A 20391-nucleotide genomic window follows, 5' to 3' on the forward strand; every position below is an offset into this window, starting at 1 on the left:
GAAGATGTAGATAAAAATGTCAGATTTACTCTTCAAGTTTTTCATTCAACATAAATTCAGTATCTTTCCACCAATAATTACTTGTCTTTGTTTGTGCTCATTGCATTTTCAATGTGACGTGGTAAGTGGCAGTCAGGCAGGATAGTCTCTTTGGCAGCCTATTCGTGACTGCTGTTACGGAGATGTGGTTAAAGGAGGGACAGGACTGGCAACTTAACTTTCCGGGATATCGTTGTTTTAGACGGGACAGAAAGGGAAGCAAAAGAGGTGGGGAGTTGCGGTGCTGTTTAGGGAGCAGATCACAGCTGTGTTGAGGGAGGACACATTGGAGGGATCTTGTAATGAGGCATTATGGGTGGAGCTCAGGAATAAGAGGGGTGAAATCACAATGTTGGGAGTGTACTGTAGACCTTCCAACAGCCCACTGGAGACTGAGGAGTGATTGTGTAGTCAGATACTGAAAAGGTGTGAAAAAAGCAGGTAACATTAACTTCCCCCATATTGACTGGGAATTCCTTACAGCCAGGGGATCGGATGGAGAGCAATTTGTTAGATGTGTCCAGGAGGGCTTTTTGATATAGTGTGTTGCCATTCCAACCAGGGAGGGGGCCATACTAGGCTTGGTATTGGGGAATGAGCCAGGCAGAAGATTGAGGTTTTAGTGGGGGAGCATTTGGGGCTCAACGACCATAATTCCATAAGGTTTTGAATAGTCACGGATAAGGATAAGAGTGGTCCGCGGGTGAGGGTGCTTAATTGGACGTGGGCCAATAGCATCCAAATTAGACAGAAACTGGGGAATGTGGATTGGGAGCGGCTATTTGAAGGCAAATCCATGTCTGCCATGTGAGAGGCTTTTAAAGGCCAGTTGATTGAAGTGTAGGACAGGCATGTCCCCGCAAAAATGAAGGATAGAAATAGCAAGATTCAGGAACCATGGATGATAAGGGAATTTGTAAGCTTCGTCAAAAGGAAAAAGGAAGCATTCGATAAGTCTAGGCATCTTAAAACTGACAATGCCCTTGAGGAGTACAGTGATAGTAGGAAGGAACTTAAATGTGGAATTAGGAGGGCTAAAAGAGGCCATGAAATGTCTTTAGCATGGTCAAAGAGAATCCCATGGCTTTTTACACATATATATCAGGAGCAAGAGGGTAGCAATAGAAAGAATAGGCTCACTCAAGGACAATGGAAGGAGGTTATGCGTGGAACCACAAGAAATGGTGAAATCCTTTGTTTTTAAAGAAAAATTTAGAGTGCCCAATTCATTTTTTCGAATTAGGGAGCAATTTAACGTGGCCAATCCACCTACCCTGCACATCTTTGGGTTATGGGGGCGAAACCCATGCAAACATGGGGAGAATGTGCAAACTCCACACAGACAGTGACCCAGAGCCAGGATTAAACCTGGGACCTCGGCGCCGTGAGACAACAGTGCTATCCACTGTGCCACCGGGCTTCCCAAAGTGGGTGAAATCCTTAATGAGTCTTTGTATCGGTATTCACAGGGAGAAGGACATGATGGATGTTGAGATCAGGGATAGGTGTTTGAACGATCTTGAGAACATTAATATATCAAAGGAGGAAGTGTTGAGTATTCTAAATTGCATTAAGATAGACAAGTCCCCAGGGCCAGATGGGATCTATCCCAGGTTACTGCGGGAGGCAAGGGAAGAAATAGCTGGGACCTTAACAGATATCTTTACATGCTCTTTGACCACAGGCGAGGTTTCAGCGGACTGTTTAAGAAAGGAAGCAGGGATAATCCAGCAAATTATAGGCCGGTGAGCCTGACATCAGTGGTATGGAAACTTTTGGAAAAGATACTGAGGGACAGGATATATGCACATTTGGAGAAAAACGGACTAGTTAGTGACAGGCAGCATGGTTTTGTACAGGGAAGGTCATGTCTCACCAACTTGATTGAGTTTTTTGAAGAGATGACAAAGAAAATTGATGAGGGAATGGATGTAGTTTCTATGGACTTTAGTAAGGCATTTGACAAGGTCCCACATGGCAGACTGGTACGAAAACAAAAATCTCATGGGATTTGGGGTGGGTTGGCTAGATGGATACAGAACTGGCTTGGTTACAGAAGACAGAGAGTAGTGGTGGAAGGGTGTTTTTCAGAATGGAGATCTGTAGATAGTGGTGTTCCACATGGATCAGTTCTGGGACTTCTGTTGTTTGTAGTATAAAAAATGATCTGGAGGAAAATGTGGGTGGTCTGATTCGTAAGTTTGCGGATGAAACAAAGATTGGCAGAGTTGCTGATAGTGTCGAGGATTGTCAAAGGATACAACAGGACATAGATAGTTTGGAGACTTGGGCATTGAAAAGGCAGATGAAGTTTAATCCAGACAAATGCGAGGTGATGCATTTTGGAGGATTAAATCTAAGTCTGAATTATACTTTAAATGGCAGAACCCTTAGGAACATTAACACACAGAGGGATCTGGGCGTGCAAGTCCACGGTCCCCTAATAGTGGCAGCACAGGTGGTCAAGGTGATTCAGAAGACATATATAGCATGCTTGCCTAAATCAGCCAGGGCATTGAGTACAAGAGTTGTTAATAATTTTGCAGCTATATAAAACCTTGGTTAGGCCGCATTTGGAGTATCGCGTGCAGATCTGGTCACCACATTAACAGAAGGACGTGGAAGCTTTGGAGAGAGTGCAAAGAATGTTCATCAGAATGTTGCCTGGACTTGAGGGTGTTGGTTATGAGGAGAGGATGAATAAACTAGGATTGTTTTGACTGGAAAGATGAAGACTGAGGGGAGACCTGATAGAGGTCTACAAAATTATGAGAGGCACAGACAGGGTGGATAATCAGAAACATTTTCCAAGGGTAGAAGTGGCAATTACAAGGGGGCACAGGTTCAAGGTAAGAGGGCGAACGTTTAAGGGAGATTTGCAGAGAGTGGTGTGTGCCTGGAATGCGAAGCAGGCATGTGAGCAACATTTAAGAGGCATCTGGATGGGTATATAGGGAGGAAATAGAAGGATACGAACTGAGTAAGGGCAGAAGGTTTTGTTTTTAAGTTAGGCCATCATGATTGGCACAGGCTTGGATGGCTGAAGGGCCTGTTTCTGGGCTGTACCTTCCTTTGTTCTTTGATAAAGTTGGGGTCTCAAGGATAGCTAATCAGTATTTCTACCAGGATACCGGGCCCATGTGCTTCATGTTACCATGGAGATGTGCTTCGAGAGGGGACGGCTTTCTAAGATAGCCTTGAAAACTCACAAACAGAGATGGTGGGATTTCCGCCCCCCCCCCCCCCCCCCCCCCCCCCCCCCCGCAGAATGTTTTGTGGCAGCAGAGGAAGCTCGCCATTGGCTGGAGGCGGGATCCTATGATCCTACCACTGTCAAGAGGATTTCACATTCTATGCACCCCCTCCACCTGGAAACCAACATGGGGTTTCAAGTCAGCAGGACCAGAAGATCCTGCTGCCGAGAATGGCCTGAAATTTCCAGTCAGATAGTTTGCCAGTGTCCAAGAGAAAGGGAACAGTTAGAAACTGAAAGTCTCTGTGGTTACACAGGAATGCAGGTGGGAGCTCATGATCGGATTGAACAGACCAATTTTGGGAGGATTTGAAACAAGGCTGGAAGTTTCTACTAGCTTGCACTAGAGGAAGAATCGCCAGGGAAAACCTCATCATGGAGGGTGGCTTTGGGGTCAAAGGTCACCAGGTTGAGAGAAAGGAATGGAAATAAGCCCTTACAAAAGTACGAACTAAGACCAGGAGAGGGCCACTGGCCCTTTGAACCTGTTTCACCATTCAATAAGATTACGGTTCATCGGATTGTGGCCTCAACTCCACATTCCCCCAATAACCTTTGACTCCCTTGTAGGTCAAGAATCTATCTGCCCCTGCCTTAAAAATATTCATTGGCACTGCCTCTGCCGCTCTTTGCAGAAGAGAGTTCCAAAGATTCATGACCATCTGAGAGAAAATATCATCTTAAATGGGAGGCTGTTTATTTCTAAATTTGTCCCTTAATTTTAGTCTCTCCCACAGGGGGAAACATCTTTTCAGCGCCCACCCCCTCAGGATATTATATATTTCAAAAAGATCACCTCTCAATCTTCTGAACTCTAATGGATACATGCCTAGCCTACCAATCATGTAGGATAACCCGGCGCCATCATCCCAGATAACAGTCATGTGAACCTTCACTGAACTCCTGCTAACACATTTATATCATTTCTTAAATAAGGAGACCAAAACTATACACAGCTCTCTAGATATGATCTCATCAACACCCTGTACAACTGCAGAAAAACATCCCTTCTAATGCACGATTATATCTGGGATGTTATTAGTAGCCTCCACAATGAAGACAGATCCAAAATATCTGTTCAATTCACCTGCCATTTCATTATTTTCCATTATTAATTTCCCATTCTCACTTTCTAGAGCACTAACACTCACTGTATTTACTATGTTCCCTTTTAAATACCTGTACAAACTCCGACTAGATGTTTTTATATTCATAGCTAACATTCTCCCGTGCTCTACTTTCTCTCTTATATGTCTTTTAGTCATTATTTGCTGTACTTTATATTTTGCCCAATCTTCTGACCTGCCACTCATTTTTGCGGAATTTTACACCTTTTCTTTCAATTTGATACTATCTTACACTTGTTTAGTTAGCCACAGGTGGTCTGTCCTTCCCAAGAGTTTTTCATTTCCTCCGGAAAGTATTTTTGCTGAGTATTCTGAAATATCTCAACATCTGCCACTGCATCCCTACTCACCTATCTCTTAACCTAATTTCTCATTCACTTTAGGCATCTCTGTTTTCATGCCTTCATAAATGCCCTTATTCTAGTTTAAAATACTAGCCTCAGATCCACTCCTCTCTCCTTCAAACTGATTGATATTATAGTTCACTGCTACCTCGGGGAACCTTTATCCTGAAGTAATTAATTAATCCCATTTTACTGCACATTATCAGATCTAATATAGTCTGCTCTTTAGTTGGTGCTGGAATGTGCTGCTCTAAGAAACTGTCCTGAAAACACTCCATGAACTAATCATCCAGGCTGCGTTTGCCAATCTGATTTGTCCAATCTTGATTATCTCCTTATCTTTCTCACAAGCCTTCATTATTTCTTCCTGCATTCTGGGGAAGGTGGGACCTGTACAAGCAGGACGGGTTGCATCTGAACCAGAGGGGCACCAATATCCTGGGGGGGAGGTTTTCTAGTACTCTTCGGGAGGGTTTTAAACTAATTTGGCAGGGGAATGGGAACCGGATCTGTAGTCCAGCAACTAAGGTAGACGATAGTCAGGACGCCAAAGCACGTAGTGATGCAGTGGGGAAGGTAACAATGACAAAGGAGAGTACTTGCAGGCAAGGAGATGGGTTGAAGTGTGTATACTTTAATGCAAGAAGCATCAGGAATAAGGTGGGTGAACTTAATGCATGGATCGGTACTTGGGACTACGATGTGGTGGCCATCACGGAAACTTGGATAGAAGAGGGGCAGAAATGGTTGTTGGAGGTCCCTGGTTATAGATGTTTCAACAAGATTAGGGAGGATGGTAAAAGAGGTGGGGGGGTGGCATTGTTAATTAGAGATAGTATAACAGCTGCAGAAAGGCAGTTCGAGGGGGATCTGCCTACTGAGGTAATATGGGTTGAAGTTAGAAATAGGAAAGGAGCAGTCACCTTGTTGGGAGTGTTCTATAGGCCCCCCAATAGCAGTAGAGATGTGGAGGAACAGATTGGGAAACAGATTCTGGAAAGGTGCAGAAGTCACAGGGTAGTAGTCATGGGCGACTTCAACTTCCCAAACATTGAGTGGAAACTCTTTAGATCAAATAGTTTGGATGGGGTAGTGTTTGTGCAGTGTGTCCAGGAAGCTTTTCTAACACAGTATGTAGATTGTCCGACCAGAGGGGAGGCCATATTGGATTTAGTACTTGGTAATGAACCAGGGCAGGTGATAGATTTGTTAGTGGGGGAGCATTTTGGAGGTAGTGACCACAATTCTCTGACTTTCACTTTAGTAATGGAGAGGGATAGGTGCGAGCAACAGGGCAAGGTTTATAATTGGGGGAAGGGTAAATACAATGCTGTCAGACAAGAATTGAAGTGCAGAAGTTGGGAACATAGGCTGTCAGGGAAGGACACAAGTGAAATGTGGAACTTGTTCAAGGATCAGGTACTGCGTGTCTTTGATATGTATGTCCCTGTCAGGCAGGGAAGAGATGGTCGAGTGAGGGAACCATGGTTGACAAGAGAGGTTGAATGTCTTGTTAAGAGGAAGAAGGAGACTTATGTAAGGCTGAAGAAACAAGGTTCAGACAGTGCGCTGGAGGGATACAAGATAGCCAGGAGGGAACTGAAGAAAGGGATTAGGAGAGCTAAGAGAGGGCATGAAAAATCTTTGGCGGGTAGGATCAAGGAAAACCCCAAGGCCTTTTACACATACGTGAGAAATATGAGAATGACTAGAGTGAGAGTAGGTCCGATTAAGGACAGTAGCGGGAGATTGTGTATTGAGTCTGAAGAGATAGGAGAGGTCTTGAACAAGTATTTTTCTTCAGTATTTACAAATGAGAGGGGCCATATTGTTGGAGAGGACAGCGTGAAGCAGACTGATAAGCTTGAGGAGATACTTGTCAGGAAGGAAGATGTGTTGCGCGTTTTGAAAAACTTGAGGATAGACAAGTCCCCCGGGCCTGACGGGATATATCCAAGGATTCTCTGGGAAGCAAGAAATGAAATTGCAGAGCCGTTGGCAATGATCTTTTCGTCCTCGCTGTCAACAGGGGTGGTACCAGAGGATTGGAGAGTGGCAAATGTCGTGCCCCTGTTCAAAAAAGGGAATAGGGATAACCCTGGGAATTACAGGCCAGTTAGTCTTACTTCGGTGGTAGGCAAAGTAATGGAAAGGGTACTGAGGGATAGGATTTCTGAGCATCTGGAAAGGCATTGCTTGATTAGGGATAGTCAGCACGGATTTGTGAGGGGTAGGTCTTGTCTTACAAGTCTTATTGAATTCTTTGAGGAGGTGACCAAGCATGTGGATGAAGGTAAAGCAGTGGATGTAGTGTACATGGATTTTAGTAAGGCATTTGATAAGGTTCCCCATGGTAGGCTTATGCAGAAAGTAAGGAGGCATGGGATAGTGGGAAATTTGGCCAGTTGGATAACAAACTGGCTAACCGATAGAAGACAGAGAGTTGTGGTGGATGGCAAATATTCAGCCTGGAGCCCAGTTACCAGTGGCGTACCGCAGGGATCAGTTCTGGGTCCTCTGCTGTTTGTGATTTTCATTAACGACTTGGATGAGGGAGTTGAAGGGTGGGTCAGTAAATTTGCAGATGATACGAAGATTGGTGGAGTTGTGGATAGTGAGGAGGGCTGTTGTCGGCTTCAAAGAGACATAGATAGAATGCAGAGCTGGGCTGAGAAGTGGCAGATGGAGTTTAACCCTGACAAGTGTGAGGTTGTCCATTTTGGAAGGACAAATCTGAATGCGGAATACAGGGTTAATGGTAGGGTTCTTGGCAATGTGGAGGAGCAGAGAGATCTTGGGGTCTATGTTCATTGTTCTTTGAAAGTTGCCACTCAAGTGGATAGAGCTGTGAAGAAGGCCTATGGTGTGCTAGCGTTCATTAGCAGAGGGATTGAATTTAAGAGCTGTGAGGTGATGATGCAGCTGTACAAAACCTTGGTCAGGCCACATTTGGAGTACTGTGTGCAGTTCTGGTCACCTCATTTTAGGAAGGATGTGGAAGCTTTGGAAAAGGTGCAAAGGAGATTTACCAGGATGTTGCCTGGAATGGAGAGTAGGTCATACGAGGAAAGATTGAGGGTGTTAGGCCTTTTCTCATTAGAACGGAGAAGGATGAGGGGCGACTTGATAGAGGTTTATAAGATGATCAGGGGAATAGATAGAGTAGACAGTCAGAGACTTTTTCCCCGGGTGGAACACACCATTACAAGGGGACATAAATTTAAGATAAATGGTGGAAGATATAGAGGGGATGTCAGAGGTAGGTTCTTTACCCAGAGAGTAGTGGGGGCATGGAATGCACTGCCTGTGGTAGTAGTTGAGTCGGAAAATTTATGGACCTTCAAGCGGCTATTGGATAGGTACTTGGATTAGGGTAGAATAAGGGAGTGTAGGTTAACTTCTTAAGGGCAGCACGGTAGCATTGTGGATAGCACAATTGCTTCACAGCTCCAGGGTCCCAAGTTCGATTTCGACTTGGGTCACTGTCTGTGTGGAGTCTGCACATCCTCCCCGTGACTGCGTGGGTTTCCTCCGGGTACTCCGGTTTCCTCCCACAGTCCAAAGATGTGCAGGTTGGGTGGATTGGCCATGACAAATTGTCCAAAATTCTATGATTAACCTAGGACAAAAGTTTGGCGCAACATCGTGGGCCGAAGGGCCTGTTCTGTGCTGTATTTCTCTATATCTATATAGGGATTCTATGATTCTATGATACCCTAATTTTATAGAGTGGTTCCTGTTAGAGAGCCGATAAACCACTCTTATTAGTGATTTCTTGGGCAGGATTCTCCCGTACCCGGCGGGGCGGGGGTCCCGGCGGGACGGAGTGGCATGAACCACTCCGGCGTCGGCCCGCCACAAAGGTGCGGAATCCTCCGCACCTTCAGGGTCTAGGCCGGCGCTGGAGTGGTTTACGCCCTGCCAGCTGGCGTGGAAGGCCTTTGGCGCCACGCCAGCTGGGGCCGAAGGCACTCCGCCGGCCGGTGAGAGTCCGCGCGGGAGCGTTAGCAGCTGCTGACGTCATCCCCGCGCATGTGCGGGGGGGGGTGGGTTCACCTACGCGTCAGCCATCGCGGAGGCCGACACGGCCAACGTGTAGGAAAAGAGTGCCCCACGGCACAGGCCTGCCCGCGGATTGGTGGACCCCGATAAGGCCAGGCCAACATGGGGGCACGTCCCGGTGCCAGATCACCCCGCCCACGCCGCCAGGTCCCGTCGGTAAGGGACTTAGTCTGATCCACACCGGCGGGACTGGCAAAGAACCAGCGGAACTTTGGCCCATCGCGGGCTGGAGAATCGCCGGGGGGGCCGCTACGAGCAGCCGCCGACTGGCGCGGCGCGATTCCCGCCCCCGTCAAATCTCCGGTGCCGGAGACTTCGGAGGATGGTGGGGGCGGGATTCACGCTGCCCCCCGGCAATTCTCTGACCCGGCGGTGGGTCGGAGAATCCCGCCCCTTATCTTTACCATTTCTCATCTCTATACAACTCATTCAACATCTTGATCTCCTGAACTAAGGTAATCTCACTCTGAGATACATGACAGGGTGGAACATTGTATTGTACTCATCAGGACACTTATTAAGTATACCAGTGTAAGGGGAAATCAAGAATTATACTGCATGAGAGATAAGTGCCTATTGGCTGATGAGTAGACTATGTTTGGCAGAGGTGTTGTGTTGCTCGTTCTGGGTGAGTGTGCTTTACACTCAATTTGGCTCTGTTTCGTTCCTTAGCTGTGGAGTCGCCAGGTATCGTTAAGATACCGCCACAAGTTTCAAGTTCAAGTTCAAATCAATAACTCCACACACCAGTTAGTAAGTTCAAACAAGACACGTTTATTATAATAGTTATCTACTAATCATGCATATAAAACTATAAGACTAGGCTAATCCTACCACTAATAGGCCAAATACTTATCTGGATAAGGGGACTGCCGGATCAGGGAACAACGGCCTCTAGCTTTGTCCTGGGTCCGCAGGCTTCCAGTAGTTATGGACTAAAGGGGGTCAGGAGTGTCTACTCTCGTAGTGTGCGTTGTATGACACTTACGTGATGGCGGCTGCTGTCCAGGCCTCTCCTTCTCAAGGTTCTTCTGCTGCAACGGTGTTCTGCTGGGAGGGCTGGCTGGTCAAGGAGAGGCTGGCAGAGAGAGAGAGCTGGGGTCGGGGTCTCTGTCTTCTACCTCTCTCAGGGTCTCGTGCCCACCTGGGCGGACCCTCTATACACTCGCAATCGATTAGGTCTCTTCCCAATCGATTGATTTGAATTCCCCAATAACGGGGCAATCCCTCGATCACTGGGCGGTTCTTGGGACTTATTGTTTTGGACTTCTCTTGGCGCCGAGAAGTCTGGCCTTCCATTTAATGGATCGATTTGAGTTAACTTGTTTCAATTGTACCTGGGAATCGCCCGGTATCGCCGAGTTAGTATGCTAACTTGTTTTCTTTCACAGTGCTGTCTGGTTTCTGCAGCAGTCAGAACTGGTTTCTGCAGCAGTCAGAATACACAAGCGCTTTTGCAAGCTGCTTGCTTTTGCAACATGTCCATTTTCCCTGCATTCTTTGTAATCTTCCATTTTGTGTTGGGCAGTGGCCACCCCAGTTGGCTACAGTTGCCATGAAGATTGCACCAGGTTATGGTGACTGACAGTTAACTGTAAAGCATTGTTCGAAATTTAAATCAGGCAGATTGACCCTGATTATTCAATGCATTGTCCTGGGAATGAATCAGCAAATGCCTGTAACCTTTGGGGTGACCACTATCAGGGGTAGAGGAAGAGGCATTGTCTGGTGTGTGGGGGAGGTAAACATTGTTGCTGCAGAGGATGAGCATTGCCAGGGTTGAGCATTGTTGGGGTGCAGAGTGGGTGATCATTGTTGGGGGGCGATCGTGGGTGAGGACTGTCAGAGTGGGCAGTGAGCATTATCAGAGATGCTGGGATGCTGTTTTTTTAGGCATTCCCGATACAGTTACCTCTGTTATTAACTGTCACATGCCGAAGAGTAACACCGGGTGAAGGATGGGTTAAATATCTGGGTAAGTATAGGGCGTCAAACCCAAATCTGAGAAAGCAAGGTCAGTGCAGAGACATTCTTAGATGGGCCTTGGCAACATAATTCTGCTCATTGGAAGTTTAAACTTGGATAATTACTGTGCATGTGTGTAGGTTGGGGATTCCTCTAGATCCCAATGTGCAGTGGCAGCAAATATCTCAACATTTAGCGCTGTTGCCATCGGAAGATCCAAGCACTAGTCACCCACCACCAGGTTCAAGTTAGAAGTGAAATAGAATTACCACTGCCACCTGCTCTGGATGTTTGGCAGCATTCTTGACAGAAGGGTACACCTTGTATTAAAACGAATCACCTTCCTCTATAGAATGAAGCACTTCTAAAGCAGCATCTTGGAATATTGCTATTTTCTGCTCCACCTGTTTCAGATTTCTAGAATATTTTATTGGCGTCCTGCAAGAGCTGGTGGACCCAGATAAGCCATACGTAACCATTGTGCATCCCTAGCCTGTTGTGTGGTTTGCAGCAGGTGTTTCAAAGATCACTTGTGAATTGATATTGCCAAATGTAGGGGTTTGAGCACAGCAACAGCAAGAGCCCCAGTACAGTTAACACTCAGCCATTACCTATTATACAGAGCTTTGGCGAACAGGAGGCTATCACAAATAGTATTGATCTGTATACAGCCTGTGAAGCGGTGATAGGAACATTGCACATTTTAAATTTCTTCCTAATGTGGGAAAACCCTGCTCCTCAGACTATGTAGATCTAAACGATTCCACAATCTTTACCATGGTACACCAATACACATATGAGAAGGTCACATTTTTCTGCCAGTGTAGTTCGGGTGTTATCATGTTGCAGCTTCAGTGGAGGCCGCAGCTGTCATTAGTTATTAATAAAACACTGCGCTGGGAGCAGAGAAGAGTAAAGCCTGTTGATCTGATACTGAAGCAGGGAGTCTCAGCAGGTTTCAACATTCTTTCTGCCTCAGTTTCACATCTTTCTGTCTAGATGATGGCTGACCTCAGCAAAGTGAAACATTGCGTACAGCCCCCACGCTGGCCATGTTTCCGAATGGCTAAACCTGTCTTTAGCGAAGGTGTTCCTGGCTGACTATTGTTGTTGGCTGTATTTTAGGATTGGTAACATATACTTTTGTTGGAGCAAAATCCTGAAGTTTAAGTAACAGTTTATTTTATTTTTAAGACCAGGTTGGCTTGCAGCTCATCCACATAGCATACACCTTAAACTCTTATTTTTCTAAGGATACGTAGACTGATAGGTGCATACTTCCATCCACCTGCCCACCCTTCCTCAAGCCCCACCACCAGTTTCTAGTTCTTTATCATTTTGTCTATGATATTCTACCGTTTCTATCTTTTATCTCTCTCCCTTTTGCTTGTATCCATCAATTCTCCTTCTCCTTTTTCCCCTCTATCTCTCTTTTCTGGTTCACACTAATTTTTCTTGTTCGTACATCAGAGGATAAAGGACGTTAACTTCCTCGGAGTGGCAATCAGTGCCGGATTGCCACTCTCTTCACAAATTCTTACGTGAACTTTTTTTCCAAGCCTGTCTCATCCAACCTTCTGATTCAGGCTGGATAAGATCCAGGCAGTTCAGTTGATCCCTGAGGCCTAGCATCGAAGTCCAGCTCCATCAAAGTGAAGGAGGAGGCGCCCCCTTTTTTTAAAGCATTAGCTGCCATAAACCAGCTAAGTAAAGGGTCCCATTGAAACTTAAAGGTCCTTGACATGACACAGAGAAGCTTAAGTATGTACGGCAGGCTTGTCCAGCTTACTTGCGCGGGTGGCCATATTTCCTTTTTTTCCTCACTCAAGGGGCTGAATGTGCAAATTTTGACAAGATAAGGTTTGACACAACATTAAATAAAACCGTAAGTCCGTAAGATGTAGGAGTAGAAGTAAGGTTTGACACAATGTTAAATAAAACCATAAGATGTGGGAGCAATGTCGGCCCACTTGGCCCATTGAGTCTGCTACTGCCATTCAATGACTGATCTGATATACTCCTTAAATCCACTTTCCCCCATTATCTCCATAACACTTGATTCCCTTAATGATTAAAAATCTGTCTATCTCAGCCATTAACATACTTAACGACCCAGCCTCTACAGTTCTCTGTGGTAAAGAATTCCACAGATCCACTACCCCCTGAGAGAAGAAATTTCTGCTCATCTCTGTCTAAAATGTGTGATCCTTACTCTGAGATTATGCCCTCTGGTCCTAGACTATCCAACAAGGGGACTCAACGGGTGGAATCCTCCATTTGGGAAACTAAGTTCTCCCACCGGAGCTGAATTGCAACTGATTTGCCCTCCCCTGGGAGTGCAGACCAGGAAGCGATTCCCCTCAGATCCTTGAGCTGCAAGCCATTCATATGTTTCCTTTACTAGGTTGTGATTGACAGCTTACACACACACACACAGAGCTGTCAGCCTCACTTCATTCATCTTCCCTCGTGGTTGAGTAACTCTGAAGTGCTCTAACCACAATGTTTATAGAACATAGAACATAGAACAGTACAGCACAGAACAGGCCCTTCGGCCCTCGATGTTGTGCCGAGCCATGATCACCCTACTCAAACCCACGTATCCACCCTATACCCGTAACCCAACAACCCCCCCCCTTAACCTTACTTTTTAGGACACTATGGGCAATTTAGCATGGCCAATCCACCTAACCCGCACATCTTTGGACTGTGGGAGGAAACCGGAGCACCCGGAGGAAACCCACGCACACACGGGGAGGACGTGCAGACTCCGCACAGACAGTGACCCAGCCGGGAATCGAACCTGGGACCCTGGAGCTGTGAAGCATTTATGCTAACCACCATGCTACCGTGCTGCCCCCATCAACCACTTTAAAGAGTTTATAAACATCAACCACTTTAAAGAGAGTTAAGTGCTGTCAATTTCCAGCTGACCACTTCAAACGCACGCAAGCATGAATACGGTTGATTGAAAGCACTTAACTCTCTCTGCCTGGATCTCATCCAGCCAGAATCAAAAGGTTGGGTGGGACAGGAAAAAAGTATGCTTGTGAAAGCTGCCAATCACAGCCTATTAAGGAAAATGAATTAGGGATCTGAGGGGTTTAAACATTGGTATCTATTTCAAGGAATTGACATGTGGTGCTTTCTGAGCCAATAGGTGTATGTCCAGGTGAGCGTTACAACAGTAATTATTTTCTACGGTCTGTCTGGACTGCTCTCTAGCTTCCAGACAAGGGTCTCTTTTCTGGGGGATGCCTGACAGGGGTCTCTTTTCTGGGCGGCTTTGCAGCAGGGGTCTCTTTTCTAGTGGGTATGTGGTGGGGGTCTCTTTATTTGGCGGTCTTTGGAGGTCTCTTTATTTAGGGGTCTGGTGTCGGTGGGGTGGGCAAGTCTTGCATTGTGGGGAGAAAGTAGAGGGTCACCCTCGGATGGACTTTGGGGCAACTCCATTAAGGAGTTACCCCCTTTTCCCACCGCGAGGTCCACCACGTCAAGGCCATGTTTGTCCATACGTGTTGTAATCCTTGTCCACCTGATTCTCGGCCCAGAACACTCACTCAGTGATCCGGGGAATATGGTGACCGACCCCCTAATTGGATGCAAATTGGTCATTAAGACCCACTTGCATCCTCCCACTGGCGCAGGGCGCGGACCTCTAGCCTGCCGCCAGTGGTGGGCCGGAGCATCTGAAATGGATCCCGTTTTCTTCAGTAACGCAGGGTTCTCCATTACACCGGGGATTCCACTACTGGTGGCACGAGGCGGAGAATCTTGCCAAACCTCTCAGCATTTATCCTGTCAGGCCCCCTGAGAGTCTCATATGTCTCAATGAGGTCGCCTCTCATTCTTCTAAACTCCAATGAGTACAGGCCCAACCTACTTAACCTCATTATAAGATAATCCCACCATACATGGGATCAATCTAATGAACCTTTCAAAAAAAACATTGAGCAATAAATTTGTTTTTTTAAAAATGAGTAATTGATAAAAGCGCCAAGCAGCAGAGTTAACCAATACATTTTTTTTGCCTTTTAGCTGAAGAAGCAGAGCTAGAGAGAGATAGACTAGGCCCCAATTCCTGGTTACTAGGCAGGGGACCTGGCCAAGCTGAGTAATTGGATAACTAACGCTGACCTTGCATTCGCCTCTGGCAGCACACACTCCCTGCTGGCCTTGATGGAATGTAATACAAAAACTAGCTGGAAGCAGGTTGTCTTTCTGTCTGCAATTTCCTCCTCTCCTGGCCTGCTTTCTGGATACGTTTTACGAGAGAAAGAGGAAGAGGGCAGGGTCCGTGTGTCCACCTCACTCCCAGTCTCACTGTCACACCCACTCACTCACCCAGACTCACAGACTCTCTTAGCCAGACTCACTCACTCACTAATATAGACTTGCTCTCTCTCACCCAAACTCACTTAATCCACGCTCACTCACTGACATACTCACTCAATCAATCTCTCATCCAGACTCGCACAGACATGCTCTCTGACACAGGTTCACTCATTCACTCACTCAGTATCAAAGACTCTCACCCCAGACTCGGGTTGCGGGGGTTGGGGCATTGGGACAGGCCTACCGGGTGGAGTGTTGGGCCTCGGGCAGATGAGAGTCGGGGCCGGGAGACATCACATGGTGGAGGTAGGGGATGGAGAATACCATAGGCCCGCGAGTAGTTCCAGGGGATATGAGGAGTCCACGAGGGGGGGGGGGGTTAAGGGTATGGGAGTAGTCCCTTTGTGGGGTGGGGGGGGGGTCAAGTATTAGGTAGCTCTGTAGCTGCCCTACCTCCTACAGCACCACTATATCCTACTCCCCCCACCACCCCAATATATCTTATGTGTCGCCGCACTATATATTACTCGACAGAACTTAAAACTGAGCCTCATGCATGAAGTAAATTGTAGCTTTATTCAGTCAGTTTTCAGATGTCTCTTGATCAAGTCAGTTTGCTTGCAAATACAGAGTTTTTAAAAGCTTATTTTGTCCAAGCAAATACAGATGGCTGAGTTAAATTCAATACAGGTTACAGTTCTTGATGATTTCTTCAAATTAAAATACACGATAAAGAGAAGTTGAAAATAGACAAAATGGCGGCTATCAGAGCAAAGCGCAGGAAATAGTTAAAGAAAGGAAGTAAGATGATTCCGGAATAATTTGCTCAAAGCGGCACCCATTTTTAAGCTAATTACTATTGCTAATGTTCTGTCCCCTTTCTGTCTGTGATTGGGTCATAATAATTAAAGTTCATTTTATTCAATAGAAATGGTTGTCCATTAAATTTTTAGTATGGGGTGACTGTAACATCCCGTTCCCAACACACTTTATCAGTTCTCATGAACACTGAACTAGGACTTTGCCCAGGTTCACATGCGAACGAATGTGTGTGTCTGGAGTTTTAACCTGATCATTCTCATGCTATTCAGCAGTTCACTGTTTGTCGGTTTGAACTGTGTGACCTAAGTGAACCATTTTGATCCTGAGCCACTTTAATAAGCCATTTTGATTTTGAACCATTTCTTCTTTTTGAACTTATTATATATTAAAACTAGATTTCTATCAGAATGTTATAATTTATTGTGAAGTGAATTGATTTCAAAAGTAGGACATTATGCTTCAGTTGTATATGGTACTCATGGTACCACATTTGGAGTACTATGAACAGGATTGATCATCTTATTTAAGAAAGGATGTAAATGCATTGGAAGCAATTCAGAGTTACCAGGCTAATATCTGGAATGGGTGGGTTGTCTTATGAGGAACGTTTGTACAGGCTAGGCTTGTATTCACTGGAGTTTAGAAGAGTGACAGGCGACTTGATTGAAACATACAAGATTCTGAGGGGTCTTGACAGGGTGGATGTGGAAAGGATGTTTTCCGTTGTGGGAGAATCTAGAACTAGGGGTGACTGTTTAAAAATAAGAGGTCATTGATTTAAAATGAAGATGAGGCAATTTCTTTTCACTAAGAGGGTTGCGAACCTTTGGAACTTTTCCTGAAAAGGTGGTGAAAGCAGAGTCTTTGAATATTTTTAAGGCGGGGTGGATAGGTTCTTGATGAACAATGGGGTGATTGGGGGTATAGGGGAGATGTCAGAGGTAGGTTCTTTACACAGAGAGTGGTGGGTGCGTGGAATGCACCACCAGCGGAGGAGGTGGAGTCAGAGTCAGTAGGGACATTTAAGCGATTGTTGGACAGGCACATGGACAGCAGTAAATTGAAGAGGTGTAGGTTAGGTTGATCTTAGATTAGGATAAATGGTCGGCACAACATTGTGGGCCAAAGGGCCTGTACTGTGCTGTACTGTTCTGTGTTCTATGTACTTGAATGAAATGTTTATTTTTATAGGGGATTAAGCACTTGAGTAAAATGTTTGTTTTTACAAGGATATAGTTGAAGGAATGTAAACTTTGTGAATGGATTTCTATGAATCACAATGTTTTTCAAAAATGTTTTAATCTGTGATAGAACTTTATTTAAGTTCGGCAAGGATCCCAAGATCTGCCCATAGTGGACACTGGGTGAGTTGGCATGGTTACTTTAAGGGCAAAGGGTGATGGTGAAAACATGGGTTGGCATGAGCTGGCACTAAGTTGGCATGAGGCTATAAAGGATCATGGGGATTACATTGAGGGGCATAGATTGGCATGTCAGGTCTGAGGAGGCTATGGGGGTGTGTATAAAGGCATAAGTTTGCATGGGTTGGCATGGATGGGGCATGGGAAGTGTATGAGGGTAAGGGGATGTGAGGTGTGATGAATGGAGGGATGTTTTTTGTTGGACAGATTTTTTAAAATTCTTGAACAGCGTAGGGGCACAGAGGCACACCTTCCACTCATTCCACCTCCACGCCCAGCAGCCCCCGCATTCATTCTGGTGGCGACCAGCCCCACTCTGCTACCTTGGAATAAAAACTCCCTTTTCGGGCACTTTCTCCCAGGTCGGGGTTGTGGAGTCAGGAAATGTCCCATCTCTGCGCTCCAACCCCGGGAGCAAAGATTCAGGTCTACCCATTGCAAACCCAGACACTGCTGCCATTGTCTCCAAGTATAAATACTTTGCCTTCTTCTCAACAAAACAATCTAAGGCTTCCCTTTATCTCTAACAATCAAACCGTCCAGGCTTACTGTTGGCCAGACTTCAGAACAGGTAACATGATCCACTTCTTTTATCCTAAGTTTAAAGCTACAGTCCCAAAATATAGTAACCATATGAATCTCATAATTGTCACATAATTGATGTCTACAAAATTTAGTGTTCCATTATGCACCATCTTCTTCCATTTTCAGGCCATCATAGAAATGAAAATCAATCACTACTTCTTTAAAATGTTTCCCATACACTCATATTGCCTTTGGAAGCTGTTTTTAAAAATTCAATTTGCAGCAACACCCTAGATTTTGAAAACATGCAACCATTTAGGAATGTAGGAACAAAAGCAAGATCTTCAAACCTTGTCACTTTCTGGGTTTGGACTGATTCCTTCCCAATTGAAACTTAGTACACGTTTGATGTTGAACAAACAGTTCACTTGGGATATTGCTGACTGGTAGTCTGAGACATGGAATTCTTATGTTTACTGCGGTCCTGTTACAGGTTCAATGGTGGTTCAGCAATTGTTCAAGGCAACAGATTTGCTGAAGAAATGTACAGGACTGAGATTAGGAGACATTTCTTCAATTGGAGAGTTATGAATCTTTGAAATGTTCTACCCCCTCCCCCATAGGGTTGGAGATGTTCCACTGTTGAATATATTTAAGGCTGATAGGCAGATTTTTGGTTTCTCAGGGAGTGAAGGAGCAGGCTGGAAAGGGGAGTTAAGAGCAATGATCAACCATGATCATATTGAATGGTGGAGCAGGTTAAGGTGCCGTATGATCAATTCCTGCTCCTATTTATGTTCTTATCATATGACTGACATAAGATAGAAACATTTTACAACTTGATGAGGAGGAAAAATGCAGGACAATTTCTGCAAATTATTTATACTTAACACAGCTTCCTTAAAGTAAAAGTAACCTTGTTCATCCATCCTGGCTGGTTTAGCTCACCAGGCTAAATCGCTGGCTTTTAAAGCAGACCAAGCACGGTTCGATTCCCGTACCAGCCTCCCCGGACAGGCGCCGGAATGTGGCGACTAGGGGCTTTTCACAGTAACTTCATTGAAGCCTACTCGTGACAATAAGCGATTTTCATTTCATTTCATTTCAACACGTTGCATTCAATTATTTATTTATGTTTGCTTTAGACTACACAGTAGATTTTGGTATTTCGTTTTCAGTATCTGCATTACCTGCAACAACAAATCACCCTGGCTCTTTCCTGGGACTTGAACCACCTCTAGCTCTTTAATGGGTCTGGTGCCATGAAGTCTGCGGACACAAGAAACTTTTTCTTGTCTTCATAGCTGAGCAAACATTGCACCCCGTAATGTGCCTCCTGTATTTTAATCCTGGGCCTCGGCAGGCCATACCTACACGGTACTCTGCACCAGACTTCCAAGAAAGGAAGACTAGCCTTGTGATGCCTTGAGATTTGATATTTTTGCGGCATGGTGCTCTATTTAGAACAGGGTTGACAACTTTAATTGCATGTAATCCTGACGTCCCTGCGAGTTGACATTCAGCCACATGACATTTGCTGCATCCTGCAAATGTATGCGATGAAGGGTGCATCGAGACTGCACATGAACAATTACCTTCCCTGTTTGTCTTCTGAAGGGTTTTCTAAACATTGAAACTAATGAACAGATAATGCAGCAGAACACTTAAAGGATTTACATGAATCATAGAACTTAAGGTGCAGGTGGAGGCCATTCGGCCCATCGGGTCTGCACCAATTTGAGGAAAGAGCACCCGACTTAAGCCCACGCCTCCACCCTATCCCCATACCCAGTGACCCTACCTAACCTTTTGGACAATGAGGGGCAATTTATCATGGCCAATCCCCCTAACCTGCACATCTTTTGGACTGTGGGAGGAAACTGGAGCACCCGGAAGAAACCCACGCAGACACTGGGAGAAAGTGCAAACTCCACACAGACAATCAGCCAAGGCCTGAATTGAACCCGGGTCCATGGAGCTGTGAGACAGTAATGCTAACCACTGTGCCGCCCAAAAACATTGGTCCAGATTCTCCTTCCTCAATAGCAGTGAGCACTAAGAAAGTTGGTCTCTTAAGGGATACAAGGCACCACAACCTCGGGCAAGCTCAGTTACACTGTGGTACACCTGAATAGCCTCCTATTGTTAAAGTGGCAGGGACCATTTATTCTGAAAACTTTGCTTGTTTTCTCCCAAATTGCATAGACTCTTCCATGCAAAAAGTTAGGACTGTTAATCACAGGAGTAAATCAAGCAATCAATCCTCAAATGCTTATATCGCTAAATAGACGGCTGTTGTGAATAAAAACATTTTTCATAATTTCCCTGGCTCCTCTCCCCATTCCAAATCTGACACCCCGCGTCAACACTTCCAGCTCTCCCCCCCCCCCCCCCACCCTCTCATCCCCCCCCCCCCAACTCCTCAGTGTCATAACCTATATCCCCTCCATCAAGTACTGTTTCTGACATCAGCAAGACAGAGAAGCCAAGAGAACTAG

General features: G+C 45.6%; 1 protein-coding gene across 1 annotated transcript in view; it reads right to left on the reverse strand.

Annotated features, from left to right (window-relative positions):
• Positions 1-20391, reverse strand: part of LOC119964697 (phosphodiesterase 4D interacting protein) — a 695800-nt gene that overhangs the window by 315415 nt on the left and 359994 nt on the right. The window lies entirely within an intron of this gene.

This window comes from Scyliorhinus canicula, chromosome 4 (genome assembly GCF_902713615.1).
Source record: "Scyliorhinus canicula chromosome 4, sScyCan1.1, whole genome shotgun sequence".
Lineage (NCBI taxonomy): Eukaryota > Metazoa > Chordata > Chondrichthyes > Carcharhiniformes > Scyliorhinidae > Scyliorhinus > Scyliorhinus canicula.